This window comes from Salmo salar, chromosome 09 (genome assembly GCF_965601325.2).
Source record: "Salmo salar chromosome 09, fSalSal1, whole genome shotgun sequence".
Classification (NCBI taxonomy): domain Eukaryota; kingdom Metazoa; phylum Chordata; class Actinopteri; order Salmoniformes; family Salmonidae; genus Salmo; species Salmo salar.
In genome coordinates, this window is record NC_138299.1 from 72502085 (window position 1) to 72517167 (window position 15083).

Genomic DNA, 15083 nt, shown 5'->3' on the forward strand with positions numbered 1-15083 from the left:
GAGAACAGGTCCACATATGTTATTTTTTGGGGGGGGGGGGGCTGATATTAGAGAACAGGTCCACATATGTTATTTTTTTTGGGGGGGGGCTGATATTAGAGAACAGGTCCACATATGTTATTATTTTGGGGGGGGGGGGGGGCTGATATTAGAGAACAGGTCCACATGTGTTTTTTTTTGGGGGGGGGCTGATATTAGAGAACATGTCCACATATGTTATTTTGGGGGGGGCTGATATTAGAGAACAGGTCCACATGTGTTATTTGGGGGGGGCTGATATTAGAGAACAGGTCCACATATGTTATTTTTTTTGGGGGGGCTGATATTAGAGAACACGTCCACATATGTTAATTTGGGGGGGGGGGGGGCTGATAATAGAGAACAGGTCCACATATGTTATTTTGGGGGGGGGGGGGGGGGGGGCTGATAATAGAGAACAGGTCCACATATGTTATTTTGGGGGGGGGGGGGGGGGCTGATAATAGAGAACAGGTCCACATATGTTATTTTGGGGGGGGGGGGGCTGATAATAGAGAACAGGTCCACATATGTTATTTTTTTGGGGGGGGGGGCTGATAATAGAGAACAGGTCCACATATGTTATTTTTTTGGGGGGGGGGGGCTGATATTAGAGAACAGGTCCACGTGTGTTTTTTTTGGGGGGGGGGGCTGATATTAGAGAACAGGTCCACATATGTTATTTTTTGGGGGGGGGGGGGCTGATATTAGAGAACAGGTCCACATATGTTATTTTTTTTGGGGGGGGGCTGATATTAGAGAACAGGTCCACATATGTTATTTTGGGGGGGGCTGATATTAGAGAACACGTCCACATATGTTATTTTTGGGGGGGGGGGGGCTGATAATAGAGAACAGGTCCACATATGTTATTTTTTTGGGGGGGGGGGGGCTGATAATAGAGAACAGGTCCACATATGTTATTTTTTTGGGGGGGGGGCTGATATTAGAGAACAGGTCCACATGTGTGGTTTTTTTGGGGGGGGGGCTGATATTAGAGAACAGGTTCACATGTGTTATTTGGGGGGGGGCTGATATTAGAGAACAGGTCCACATATGTTATTTTTTGGGGGGGGGGCTGATAATAGAGAACAGGTCCACATATGTTATTTTTTTGGGGGGGGCTGATATTAGAGAACACGTCCACATATGTTAGGGGGGGGGCTGATAATAGAGAACAGGTCCACATATGTTATTTTGGGGGGGGGGGGGGCTGATAATAGAGAACAGGTCCACATGTGGTTTTTTTGGGGGGGGGGGCTGATATTAGAGAACAGGTCCACATATGTTATTTTGGGGGGGCTGATATTAGAGAACAGGTTCACATGTGTTATTTGGGGGGGGGCTGATATTAGAGAACAGGTCCACATATGTTATTTTTTTTTGGGGGGGGGGGCTGATAATAGAGAACATGTCCACTTATGTTATTTTTTGGGGGGGGGGGCTGATATTAGAGAACAGGTCCACATATGTTATTATTTTGGGGGGGGGGCTGATATTAGAGAACAGGTCCACATATGTTATTTTGGGGGGGGCTGATATTAGAGAACAGGTCCACATGTGTTATTTGGGGGGGGCTGATATTAGAGAACAGGTCCACATATGTTATTTTTTTGGGGGGGGGCTGATATTAGAGAACAGGTCCACATATGTTATTTTTTGGGGGGGGGCTGACATTAGAGAACACGTCCACATATGTTATTTTTGGGGGGGGGGGCTGAAATTAGAGAACAGGTCCACATATGTTATTTTTTGGGGGGGGGCTGATATTAGAGAACAGGTCCACATATGTTATTTTTGGGGGGGGGGCTGACATTAGAGAACACGTCCACATATGTTATTTTTTTGGGGGGGCTGAAATTAGAGAACAGGTCCACATATGTTATTTTTTGGGGGGGGGGCTGATAATAGAGAACAGGTCCACTTATGTTATTTTTGGGGGGGGGGCTGATATTAGAGAACAGGTCCACTTATGTTATTTTTTGGGGGGGGGGCTGATATTAGAGAACACGTCCACATATGTTATTTTTTGGGGGGGAGCTGATATTAGAGAACAGGTCCACATATGTTATTTTTTTGGGGGGGGCTGATATTAGAGAACACGTCCACATATGTTAATTTGGGGGGGGGGGGCTGAAATTAGAGAACAGGTCCACATATGTTATTTTGGGGGGGGGGGGGGCTGATAATAGAGAACAGGTCCACATATGTTATTTTGGGGGGGGGGGGGGGGCTGATAATAGAGAACAGGTCCACATATGTTATTTTGGGGGGGGGGGGGGGGGCTGATAATAGAGAACAGGTCCACATATGTTATTTTGGGGGGGGGGGCTGATAATAGAGAACAGGTCCACATATGTTATTTTTTTTGGGGGGGGGGGGCTGATAATAGAGAACAGGTCCACATATGTTATTTTTTGGGGGGGGGGGGCTGATATTAGAGAACAGGTCCACGTGTGTTTTTTTGGGGGGGGGGGGGCTGATATTAGAGAACAGGTCCACATATGTTATTTTTTGGGGGGGGGGGGGGCTGATATTAGAGAACAGGTCCACATATGTTAGTTTTTTGGGGGGGGGGCTGATATTAGAGAACAGGTCCACATATGTTATATTTTGGGGGGGGGGGGGGGCTGATATTAGAGAACAGGTCCACATAGTGTTATTTTTTGGGGGGGGGGGCTGATATTAGAGAACAGGTCCACATATGTTATTTTGGGGGGGGCTGATATTAGAGAACACGTCCACATATGTTATTTTTGGGGGGGGGGGGGGCTGATAATAGAGAACAGGTCCACATATGTTATTTTTTTTGGGGGGGGGGGGGCTGATAATAGAGAACAGGTCCACATATGTTATTTTTTTGGGGGGGGGGGCTGATATTAGAGAACAGGTCCACATGTGTGGTTTTTTTGGGGGGGGGGCTGATATTAGAGAACAGGTTCACATGTGTTATTTGGGGGGGGGCTGATATTAGAGAACAGGTCCACATATGTTATTTTTTTTTGGGGGGGGGGGCTGATAATAGAGAACATGTCCACTTATGTTATTTTTTGGGGGGGGGGCTGATATTAGAGAACAGGTCCACATATGTTATTATTTTTGGGGGGGGGGGCTGATATTAGAGAACAGGTCCACATGTGTTTTTTTTTGGGGGGGGGCTGATATTAGAGAACATGTCCACATATGTTATTTTGGGGGGGGCTGATATTAGAGAACAGGTCCACATGTGTTATTTGGGGGGGGCTGATATTAGAGAACAGGTCCACATATGTTATTTTTTTTGGGGGGGGCTGATATTAGAGAACAGGTCCACATATGTTATTTTTTGGGGGGGGGCTGACATTAGAGAACACGTCCACATATGTTATTTTTTGGGGGGGGCTGAAATTAGAGAACAGGTCCACATATGTTATTTTTTTTGGGGGGGGGCTGATAATAGAGAACAGGTCCACTTATGTTATTTTTGGGGGGGGGGCTGATATTAGAGAACAGGTCCACTTATGTTATTTTTTTGGGGGGGGGCTGATATTAGAGAACACGTCCACATATGTTATTTTTTGGGGGGGAGCTGATATTAGAGAACACGTCCACATATGTTAATTTGGGGGGGGGGGGGGCTGAAATTAGAGAACAGGTCCACATATATTATTTTTGGGGGGGGGGGGGGCTGATAATAGAGAACAGGTCCACATATGTTATTTTGGGGGGGGGGGGGGGCTGATAATAGAGAACAGGTCCACATATGTTATTTTGGGGGGGGGTGGGGGCTGATAATAGAGAACAGGTCCACATATGTTATTTTGGGGGGGGGGGGCTGATAATAGAGAACAGGTCCACATATGTTATTTTTTTTGGGGGGGGGGGCTGATAATAGAGAACAGGTCCACATATGTTATTTTTTGGGGGGGGGGGGGCTGATATTAGAGAACAGGTCCACGTGTGTTTTTTTGGGGGGGGGGGGCTGATATTAGAGAACAGGTCCACATATGTTATTTTTTGGGGGGGGGGGGGCTGATATTAGAGAACAGGTCCACATATGTTATTTTTTTTGGGGGGGGGCTGATATTAGAGAACAGGTCCACATATGTTATTATTTTGGGGGGGGGGGGGGGCTGATATTAGAGAACAGGTCCACATGTGTTTTTTTTGGGGGGGGGGCTGATATTAGAGAACATGTCCACATATGTTATTTTGGGGGGGGCTGATAATAGAGAACAGGTCCACATATGTTATTTTGGGGGGGGGGGGGGGGCTGATAATAGAGAACAGGTCCACATATGTTATTTTGGGGGGGGGGGGCTGATAATAGAGAACAGGTCCACATATGTTATTTTTTTTTGGGGGGGGGGGCTGATAATAGAGAACAGGTCCACATATGTTATTTTTTTTGGGGGGGGGGCTGATATTAGAGAACAGGTCCACATGTGTGTTTTTTTGGGGGGGGGGCTGATATTAGAGAACAGGTCCACATATGTTATTTTTTGGGGGGGGGGCTGATATTAGAGAACAGGTCCACATATGTTATTTTTTTGGGGGGGGGGGGCTGATATTAGAGAACAGGTCCACATATGTTATTTTGGGGGGGGCTGATATTAGAGAACACGTCCACATATGTTATTTTGGGGGGGGGGGCTGATATTAGAGAACAGGTCCACATATGTTATTTTTTTTGGGGGGGGGTGCTGATAATAGAGAACAGGTCCACATATGTTTTTTTTTTTTTTGGGGGGGGGGGCTGATAATAGAGAACAGGTCCACATGTTATTTTTTTGGGGGGGGGGGCTGATATTAGAGAACAGGTCCACATGTGTGTTTTTTTTGGGGGGGGGGGCTGATATTAGAGAACAGGTCCACATATGTTATTTTGGGGGGGGGGGGGGCTGATATTAGAGAACAGGTCCACATATGTTATTTTTTTTGGGGGGGGGGGGGCTGATATTAGAGAACAGGTCCACATATGTTATTTTGGGGGGGGGGGGGGGGGGCTGATATTAGAGAAAAGGTCCACATATGTTATTTTGGGGGGGGGGGGCTGATATTAGAGAACAGGTCCACATATGTTATTTTTTGGGGGGGGGCTGATATTAGAGAACACGTCCACATATGTAATTTTGGGGGGGGGGGGCTGATAATAGAGAACAGGTCCACATATGTTATTTTTTTTTGGGGGGGGGGGGCTGATAATAGAGAACAGGTCCACATATGTTATTTTTTTGGGGGGGGGGGCTGATATTAGAGAACAGGTCCACATGTGTGTTTTTTTTGGGGGGTGGGCTGATATTAGAGAACAGGTCCACATATGTTATTTTGGGGGGGGGGGGGGGCTGATATTAGAGAACAGGTCCACATATGTTATTTTTTGGGGGGGGGCTGATATTAGAGAACAGGTCCACATATGTTATTTTGGGGGGGGGCTGATATTAGAGAACACGTCCACATATGTTATTTTTTGGGGGGGAGCTGATATTAGAGAACAGGTCCTCATATGTTATTTTTTTGGGGGGGGCTGATATTAGAGAACACGTCCACATATGTTAATTTGGGGGGGGGGGGCTGAAATTAGAGAACAGGTCCACATATGTTATTTTGGGGGGGGGGGGGCTGATAATAGAGAACAGGTCCACATATGTTATTTTGGGGGGGGGGGGGGGGGGCTGATAATAGAGAACAGGTCCTCATATGTTATTTTGGGGGGGGGGGGGCTGATAATAGAGAACAGGTCCACATATGTTATTTTGGGGGGGGGGGGCTGATAATAGAGAACAGGTCCACATATGTTATTTTGGGGGGGGGGGGCTGATATTAGAGAACAGGTCCACATGTGTTATTTATTTTTTTTGGGGGGGGGGGCTGATATTGGAGAACAGGTCCACCTATGTTATTTGGGGGGGGGGGCTGATATAGAGAACAGTCCACATATGTTATTTTGGGGGGGGGGGCTGATATTAGAGAACAGGTCCACATGTGTTTTTTTTTGGGGGGGGGGCTGATATTGAGAACAGGTCCACATATGTTATTTTGGGGGGGGGGGGGGGCTGATATTAGAGAACAGGTCCACATGTGTTATTTATTTTTTTTGGGGGGGGGGGCTGATATTGGAGAACAGGTCCACCTATGTTATTTTTTTTGGGGGGGGGGGCTGATATTAGAGAACACGTCCACATATGTTATTTTGGGGGGGGGGGGGGGCTGATATTAGAGAACAGGTCCACATATGTTATTTTGGGGGGGGGGGGGGCTGATATTAGAGAACAGGTCCACATATGTTATTTTGGGGGGGCTGATATTAGAGAACAGGTCCACATATGTTATTTTGGGGGGGGGGGGGCTGATATTAGAGAACAGGTCCACATGTGTTATTTCTTTTTTTGGGGGGGGGGGCTGATAATAGAGAACAGGTCCACATATGTTATTTGGGGGGGGGGGGGGCTGATATTAGAGAACAGGTCCACGTGTTATTTTGGGGGGGGGGGGGGCTGATAATAGAGAACAGGTCCACATATGTTATTTTGGGGGGGGGGGGGCTGATAATAGAGAACAGGTCCACATATGTTATTTTTTTTTGGGGGGGGGGGGCTGATAATAGAGAACAGGTCCACATATGTTATTTTTTGGGGGGGGGGGCTGATATTAGAGAACAGGTCCACATATGTTATTTTGGGGGGGGGGGCTGATATTAGAGAACAGGTCCACATATGTTATTTTGGGGGGGGGGGGGGGCTGATATTAGAGAACAGGTCCACATATGTTATTTTGGGGGGGGGGGCTGATATTAGAGAACAGGTCCACATATGTTATTTTGGGGGGGGCTGATATTAGAGAACAGGTCCACATATGTTATTTTGGGGGGGGGGGCTGATATTAGAGAACAGGTCCACATTGTTATTTTTTTTGTGGGGGGGGGGCTGATATTAGAGAACAGGTCCACATATGTTATTTTGGGGGGGGGGGGGGCTGATATTAGAGAACAGGTCCACATATGTTATTTTGGGGGGCTGATATTAGAGAACAGGTCCACATATGTTATTTTGGGGGGGGGGGCTGATATTAGAGAACAGGTCCACATGTGTTATTTTTTTTGGGGGGGGGGGGGCTGATATTAGAGAACAGGTCCACATATGTTATTTTGGGGGGGGGGGGCTGATATTAGAGAACAGGTCCACATATGTTATTTTGGGGGGGGGGCTGATATTAGAGAACAGGTCCACATGTGTGTTTTTTTTGGGGGGGGGGCTGATATTAGAGAACAGGTCCACATATGTTATTTTGGGGGGGGGGGGGGCTGATATTAGAGAACAGGTCCACATATGTTATTTTTGGGGGGGGGGCTGATATTAGAGAACAGGTCCACATATGTTATTTTGGGGGGGGGCTGATATTAGAGAACACGTCCACATATGTTATTTTTTGGGGGGGGCTGATATTAGAGAACAGGTCCTCATATGTTATTTTTTTGGGGGGGGGCTGATAATAGAGAACAGGTCCACATATGTTATTTTTTTGGGGGGGGGGCTGATATTAGAGAACAGGTCCACAGATGTTATTTTTGGGGGGGGGGGGGGGCTGATAATAGAGAACAGGTCCACATATGTTATTTTGGGGGGGGGGGGGCTGATAATAGAGAACAGGTCCACATATGTTATTTTTTTTTGGGGGGGGGGGGGCTGATAATAGAGAACAGGTCCACATATGTTATTTTTTTGGGGGGGGGGGCTGATATTAGAGAACAGGTCCACATGTGTGTTTTTTTTGGGGGGGGGGCTGATATTAGAGAACAGGTCCACATATGTTATTTTTTGGGGGGGGGCTGATATTAGAGAACAGGTCCACATATGTTATTTTGGGGGGGGGGCTGATATTAGAGAACAGGTCCACATATGTTATTTTTTGGGGGGGGGGCTGATATTAGAGAACAGGTCCACATATGTTATTTTGGGGGGGGCTGATATTAGAGAACACGTCCACATATGTTATTTTGGGGGGGGGGGGCTGATATTAGAGAACAGGTCCACATATGTTATTTTTTTTTGGGGGGGGGGCTGATAATAGAGAACAGGTCCACATATGTTATTTTGTTTTTGGGGGGGGGGGCTGATAATAGAGAACAGGTCCACATATGTTATTTTTTTGGGGGGGGGGGGCTGATATTAGAGAACAGGTCCACATGTGTGTTTTTTTGGGGGGGGGGGCTGATATTAGAGAACAGGTCCACATATTTTATTTTGGGGGGGGGGGGGGGGGGGCTGATATTAGAGAACAGGTCCACATATGTTATTTTTTTTGGGGGGGGGGGGGCTGATATTAGAGAACAGGTCCACATATGTTATTTTGGGGGGGGGGGGGCTGATATTAGAGAAAAGGTCCACATATGTTATTTTGGGGGGGGGGGGCTGATATTAGAGAACAGGTCCACATATGTTATTTTTGGGGGGGGGGGCTGATATTAGAGAACACGTCCACATATGTTAATTTGGGGGGGGGGGGCTGAAATTAGAGAACAGGTCCACATATGTTATTTTGGGGGGGGGGGGGCTGATAATAGAGAACAGGTCCACATATGTTATTTTGGGGGGGGGGGTGGGGGGTGCTGATAATAGAGAACAGGTCCACATATGTTATTTTTTTGGGGGGGGGGGCTGATAATAGAGAACAGGTCCACATATGTTATTTTTTTGGGGGGGGGGGGCTTATATTAGAGAACAGGTCCACATGTGTGTTTTTTTTGGGGGGGGGGGCTGATATTAGAGAACAGGTCCACATATGTTATTTTTTTTTGGGGGGGGGGGGCTGATATTAGAGAACAGGTCCACATATGTTAATTTGGGGGGGGGGGGGCTGAAATTAGAGAACAGGTCCACATATGTTATTTTTTGGGGGGGGGGCTGATATTAGAGAACACGTCCACATATGTTAATTTGGGGGGGGGGGGCTGATATTAGAGAAAAGGTCCACATATGTTATTTTGGGGGGGGGGGCTGATATTAGAGAACACGTCCACATATGTTAATTTGGGGGGGGGGGGGGCTGAAATTAGAGAACAGGTCCACATATATTATTTTGGGGGGGGGGGGGCTGATAATAGTGAACAGGTCCACATATGTTATTTTTTTGTGGGGGGGGGGGGGGCTGATAATAGAGAACAGGTCCACATATGTTATTTTTTTTGGGGGGGGCTGATATTAGAGAACAGGTCCACATGTGTGTTTTTTTGGGGGGGGGGGGCTGATATTAGTGAACAGGTCCACATATGTTATTTTGGGGGGGGGGGGGGCTGATATTAGAGAACAGGTCCACATATGTTATTTTTTGGGGGGGGGGCTGATATTAGAGAACAGGTCCACATATGTTATTTTGGGGGGGGGCTGATATTAGAGAACACGTCCACATATGTTATTTTGGGGGGGGGGCTGATATTAGAGAACAGGTCCACATATGTTTTTTTTTTTGGGGGGGGGGGGGCTGATAATAGAGAACAGGTCCACATATGTTATTTTTTTTGGGGGGGGGGGGGCTGATAATAGAGAACAGGTCCACATATGTTATTTTTTTTGGGGGGGGGGGGCTGATATTAGAGAACAGGTCCACATGTGTGTTTTTTGGGGGGGGGGGGCTGATATTAGAGAACACGTCCACATATGTTAATTTGGGGGGGGGGGGCTGATATTAGAGAAAAGGTCCACATATGTTATTTTGGGGGGGGGGGGGGCTGATATTAGAGAACACGTCCACATATGTTAATTTGGGGGGGGGGGGGGCTGAAATTAGAGAACAGGTCCACATATGTTATTTTGGGGGGGGGGGGGCTGATAATAGTGAACAGGTCCACATATGTTATTTTTTTTGGGGGGGGGGGGGCTGATAATAGAGAACAGGTCCACATATGTTATTTTTTTGGGGGGGGGCTGATATTAGAGAACAGGTCCACATGTGTGTTTTTTTGGGGGGGGGGGCTGATATTAGTGAACAGGTCCACATATGTTATTTTGGGGGGGGGGGGCTGATATTAGAGAACAGGTCCACATATGTTATTTTTGGGGGGGGGGGCTGATATTAGAGAACAGGTCCACATATGTTATTTTGGGGGGGGGCTGATATTAGAGAACACGTCCACATATGTTATTTTGGGGGGGGGGCTGATATTAGAGAACAGGTCCACATATGTTTTTTTTTTTTGGGGGGGGGGGCTGATAATAGAGAACAGGTCCACATATGTTATTTTTTTTTGGGGGGGGGGGGGCTGATAATAGAGAACAGGTCCACATATGTTATTTTTTTTGGGGGGGGGGGGCTGATATTAGAGAACAGGTCCACATGTGTGTTTTTTTTGGGGGGGGGGCTGATATTAGAGAACAGGTCCACATATGTTATTTTGGGGGGGGGGGGGTGGCTGATATTAGAGAACAGGTCCACATATGTTATTTTGGGGGGGGGGGGGCTGATATTAGAGAACAGGTCCACATATGTTATTTTGGGGGGGGCTGATATTAGAGAACACGTCCACATATGTTATTTTCGGGGGGGGGGGCTGATATTAGAGAACACGTCCACATATGTTATTTTTTGGGGGGGGGGGGCTGATATTAGAGAACAGGTCCACATATGTTATTTTGGGGGGGGCTGATATTAGAGAACACGTCCACATATGTTATTTTGGGGGGGGCTGATATTAGAGAACACGTCCACATATGTTATTTTTTTTTGGGGGGGGGGCTGATATTAGAGAACAGGTCCACATGTCTGTTTTTTTGGGGGGGGGGCTGATATTAGAGAACAGGTCCACATATGTTATTTTGGGGGGGGGGGGCTGATATTAGAGAACAGGTCCACATATGTTATTTTGGGGGGGGCTGATATTAGAGAACACGTCCACATATGTTATTTTGGGGGGGGGGGGGGGGGGCTGATATTAGAGAACACGTCCACATATGTTATTTTGGGGGGGGGGGGGCTGATAATAGAGAACAGGTCCACATATGTTATTTTGGGGGGGGAGGGGGGGGGGGCTGATAATAGAGAACAGGTCCACATATGTTATTTTTTTGGGGGGGGGGGCTGATAATAGAGAACAGGTCAACATATGTTATTTTTTTGGGGGGGGGGGCTGATATTAGAGAACAGGTCCACATGTGTGTTTTTTTTGGGGGGGGGGGGCTGATATTAGAGAACAGGTCCACATATGTTATTTTTTTTGGGGGGGGGGGGCTGATATTAGAGAACAGGTCCACATATGTTAATTTGGGGGGGGGGGGCTGAAATTAGAGAACACGTCCACATATGTTATTTTTGGGGGGGGGGGGCTGATATTAGAGAACAGGTCCACATATGTTATTTTGGGGGGGGCTGATATTAGAGAACACGTCCACATATGTTATTTTTTTTGGGGGGGGGGCTGATATTAGAGAACACGTCCACATATGTTATTTTTTTTGGGGGGGGGGGCTGATATTAGAGAACAGGTCCACATGTGTGTTTTTTTGGGGGGGGGGCTGATATTAGAGAACAGGTCCACATATGTTATTTTGGGGGGGGGGGGCTGATATTAGAGAACAGGTCCACATATGTTATTTTGGGGGTGGCTGATATTAGAGAACACGTCCACATATGTTATTTTGGGGGGGGGGGGGGGGGGGGCTGATATTAGAGAACACGTCCACATATGTTATTTTTTTGGGGGGGGGGCTGATATTAGAGAACAGGTCCACATATGTTATTTTGGGGGGGGCTGATATTAGAGAACACGTCCACATATATTATTTTGGGGGGGGGGGGGGCTGATATTAGAGAACACGTCCACATATGTTATTTTGGGGGGGGGGGGCTGAAATTAGAGAACAGGTCCACATATGATATTTTTTGGGGGGGGGGGCTGATAATAGAGAACAGGTCCACATGTGTGTTTTTTGGGGGGGGGGGGCTGATAATAGAGAACACGTCCACATATGTTATTTTTTTTTGGGGGGGGGGGGCTGATAATAGAGAACAGGTCCACATATGTTATTTTTTGGGGGGGGGGGCTGATATTAGAGAACAGGTCCACATGTGTGTTTTTTTTGGGGGGGGGCTGATATTAGTGAACAGGTCCACATATGTTATTTTGGGGGGGGGGGGGGGGCTGATATTAGAGAACAGGTCCACATATGTTATTTTTTGGGGGGGGGGGCTGATATTAGAGAACAGGTCCACATATGTTATTTTGGGGGGGGGCTGATATTAGAGAACACGTCCACATATGTTATTTTGGGGGGGGGGGGCTGATATTAGAGAACAGGTCCACATATGTTGTTTTTTTTGGGGGGGGGGGGGGCTGATAATAGAGAACAGGTCCACATATGTTATTTTTTTTTGGGGGGGGGGGGCTGATAATAGAGAACAGGTCCACATATGTTATTTTTTTTGGGGGGGGGGGCTGATATTAGAGAACAGTTCCACATGTGTGTTTTTTGGGGGGGGGGGCTGATATTAGAGAACAGGTCCACATATGTTATTTGGGGGGGGGGGGGGGGGGGCTGATATTAGAGAACAGGTCCACATATGTTATTTTGGGGGGGGGGGGCTGATATTAGAGAACAGGTCCACATATGTTATTTTGGGGGGGGCTGATATTAGAGAACACGTCCACATATGTTATTTTTTTGGGGGGGGGACTGATATTAGAGAACTGGTCCACATATGTTATTTTGGGGGGGGCTGATAATAGAGAACAGGTCCACTTATGTTATTTTTTGGGGGGGGGGGCTGATATTAGAGAACAGGTCCACTTATGTTATTTTGGGGGGAGGGGCTGATATTAGAGAACAGGTCCACATGTGTGTTTTTTTTTTGGGGGGGGGGGGGCTGATATTAGAGAACAGGTCCACATATGTTATTTTTGGGGGGGGGGGGGGGGCTGATATTAGAGAACAGGTACACATATGTTATTTTTGGGGGGGGGCTGATATTAGAGAACAGGTCCACATATGTTATTTTGGGGGGGGCTGATATTAGAGAACACGTCCACATATGTTATTTTGGGGGGGGGGGCTGATATTAGAGAACACGTCCACATATGTTATTTTTTTGGGGGGGGGGGCTGATATTAGAGAACAGGTCCACATATGTTATTTTTTGGGGGGGGCTGATATTAGAGAACAGGTCCACATATGTTATTTTGGGGGGGGCTGATATTAGAGAACACGTCCACATATGTTATTTTTGGGGGGGGGGCTATTATTAGAGAACACGTACACATATGTTATTTTGGGGGGGGGGGGCTGAAATTAGAGAACAGGTCCACATATGTTATTTGGGGGGGGGGGGGGGCTGATATTAGAGAACAGGTCCACATATGTTATTTTGGGGGGGGCTGATATTACAGAACACGTCCACACATGTTATTTTGGGGGGGGGGCTGATATTAGAGAACACGTCCAAATATGTTATTATTTTTTGGGGGGGGGGGCTGATATTAGAGAACAGGTCCACAAATGTTATTTTTTTTTTTGGGGGGGGGGGGGGCTGAAATTAGAGAACAGGTCCACATATGTTATTTTTTTGGGGGGGGGGCTGATATTAGAGAACACGTCCACATATGTTTTGTTTTTTTTTTGGGGGGGGGGGGCTGATAATAGAGAACAGGTCCACTTATGTTATTTTTGGGGGGGGGGGCTGATATTAGAGAACAGGTCCACATATGTTATTTGGGGGGGGGGGGGGGGGCTGATATTAGAGAACAGGTCCACATATGTTATTTGGGGGGGGGGGGGGGGCTGATATTAGAGAACAGGTCCACATATGTTATTTTTGGGGGGGGGGGGGCTGAAATTAGAGAACAGGTCCACATATGTTATTTTTTTGGGGGGCGGGCTGATATTAGAGAACACGTCCACATATGTTAATTTGGGGGGGCTGATATTAGAGAACAGGTCCACATATGATTTTTTTTGGGGGGGGGGGGGGCTGATAATAGAGAACAGGTCCACTTATGTTATTTTTTGGGGGGGGGGGCTGATATTAGAGAACAGGTCCACTTATGTTATTTTGGGGGGAGGGGCTGATATTAGAGAACAGGTCCACATGTGTGTTTTTTTATTGGGGGGGGGGGCAGATATTAGAGAATAGGTCCACATATGTTATTTTGGGGGGGGGGGGGGGGCTGATATTAGAGAACACGTCCACATATGTTATTTTGGGGGGGGGGCTGATATTAGATAACACGTCCACATATGTTATTTTTTTTGGGGGGGGGGGGCTGATATTAGAGAACAGGTCCACATATGTTATTTTTGGGGGGGGGCTGATATTAGAGAACAGGTCCACATATGTTATTTTGGGGGGGGCTGATATTAGAGAACACGTCCACATATGTTATTTTGGGGGGGGGGGGGGGCTGATATTAGAGAACAGGTCCACATATGTTATTTGGGGGGGGGGGGGGGGCTGATATTAGAGAACAGGTCCACATATGTTATTTGCGGGGGGGGGCTGATATTAGAGAACAGGTCCACATATGTTATTTTTTGGGGGGGGGGGGCTGATATTAGAGAACAGGTCCACATATGTTATTTTTTTTTGGGGGGGGGGGGCTGATATTAGAGAACAGGTCCACATATGATATTTTTTGGGGGGGGTGGCTGATATTAGAGAACAGGTCCACATGTTATTTTGGGGGGGGGGCTGATATTAGAGAACCGGTCCACATGTGTTATTTTGGGGGGGGGGGGGGCTGATATTAGAGAACAGGTCCACATGTGTTATTTTGGGGGGGGGGGGGGGGGGGGGGCTGATATTAGAGAACAGGTCCACATGTGTTATTTTGGGGGGGCTGATATTAGAGAACACGTCCACATATGTTATTTTGGGGGGGGGGGGGGCTGATATTAGAGAACAGGTCCACATATGTTATTTTTTGGGGGGGGCTGATATTAGAGAACACGTCCACATATGTTATTTGGGGGGGGGGGCTGATATTAGAGAACAGGTCCACATATGTTAATTTGGGGGGGGGCTGATATTAGAGAACACGTCCACATATGTTCTTTTTTTTGGGGGGGGGGGCTGATATTAGAGAACAGGTCCACATATGTTAT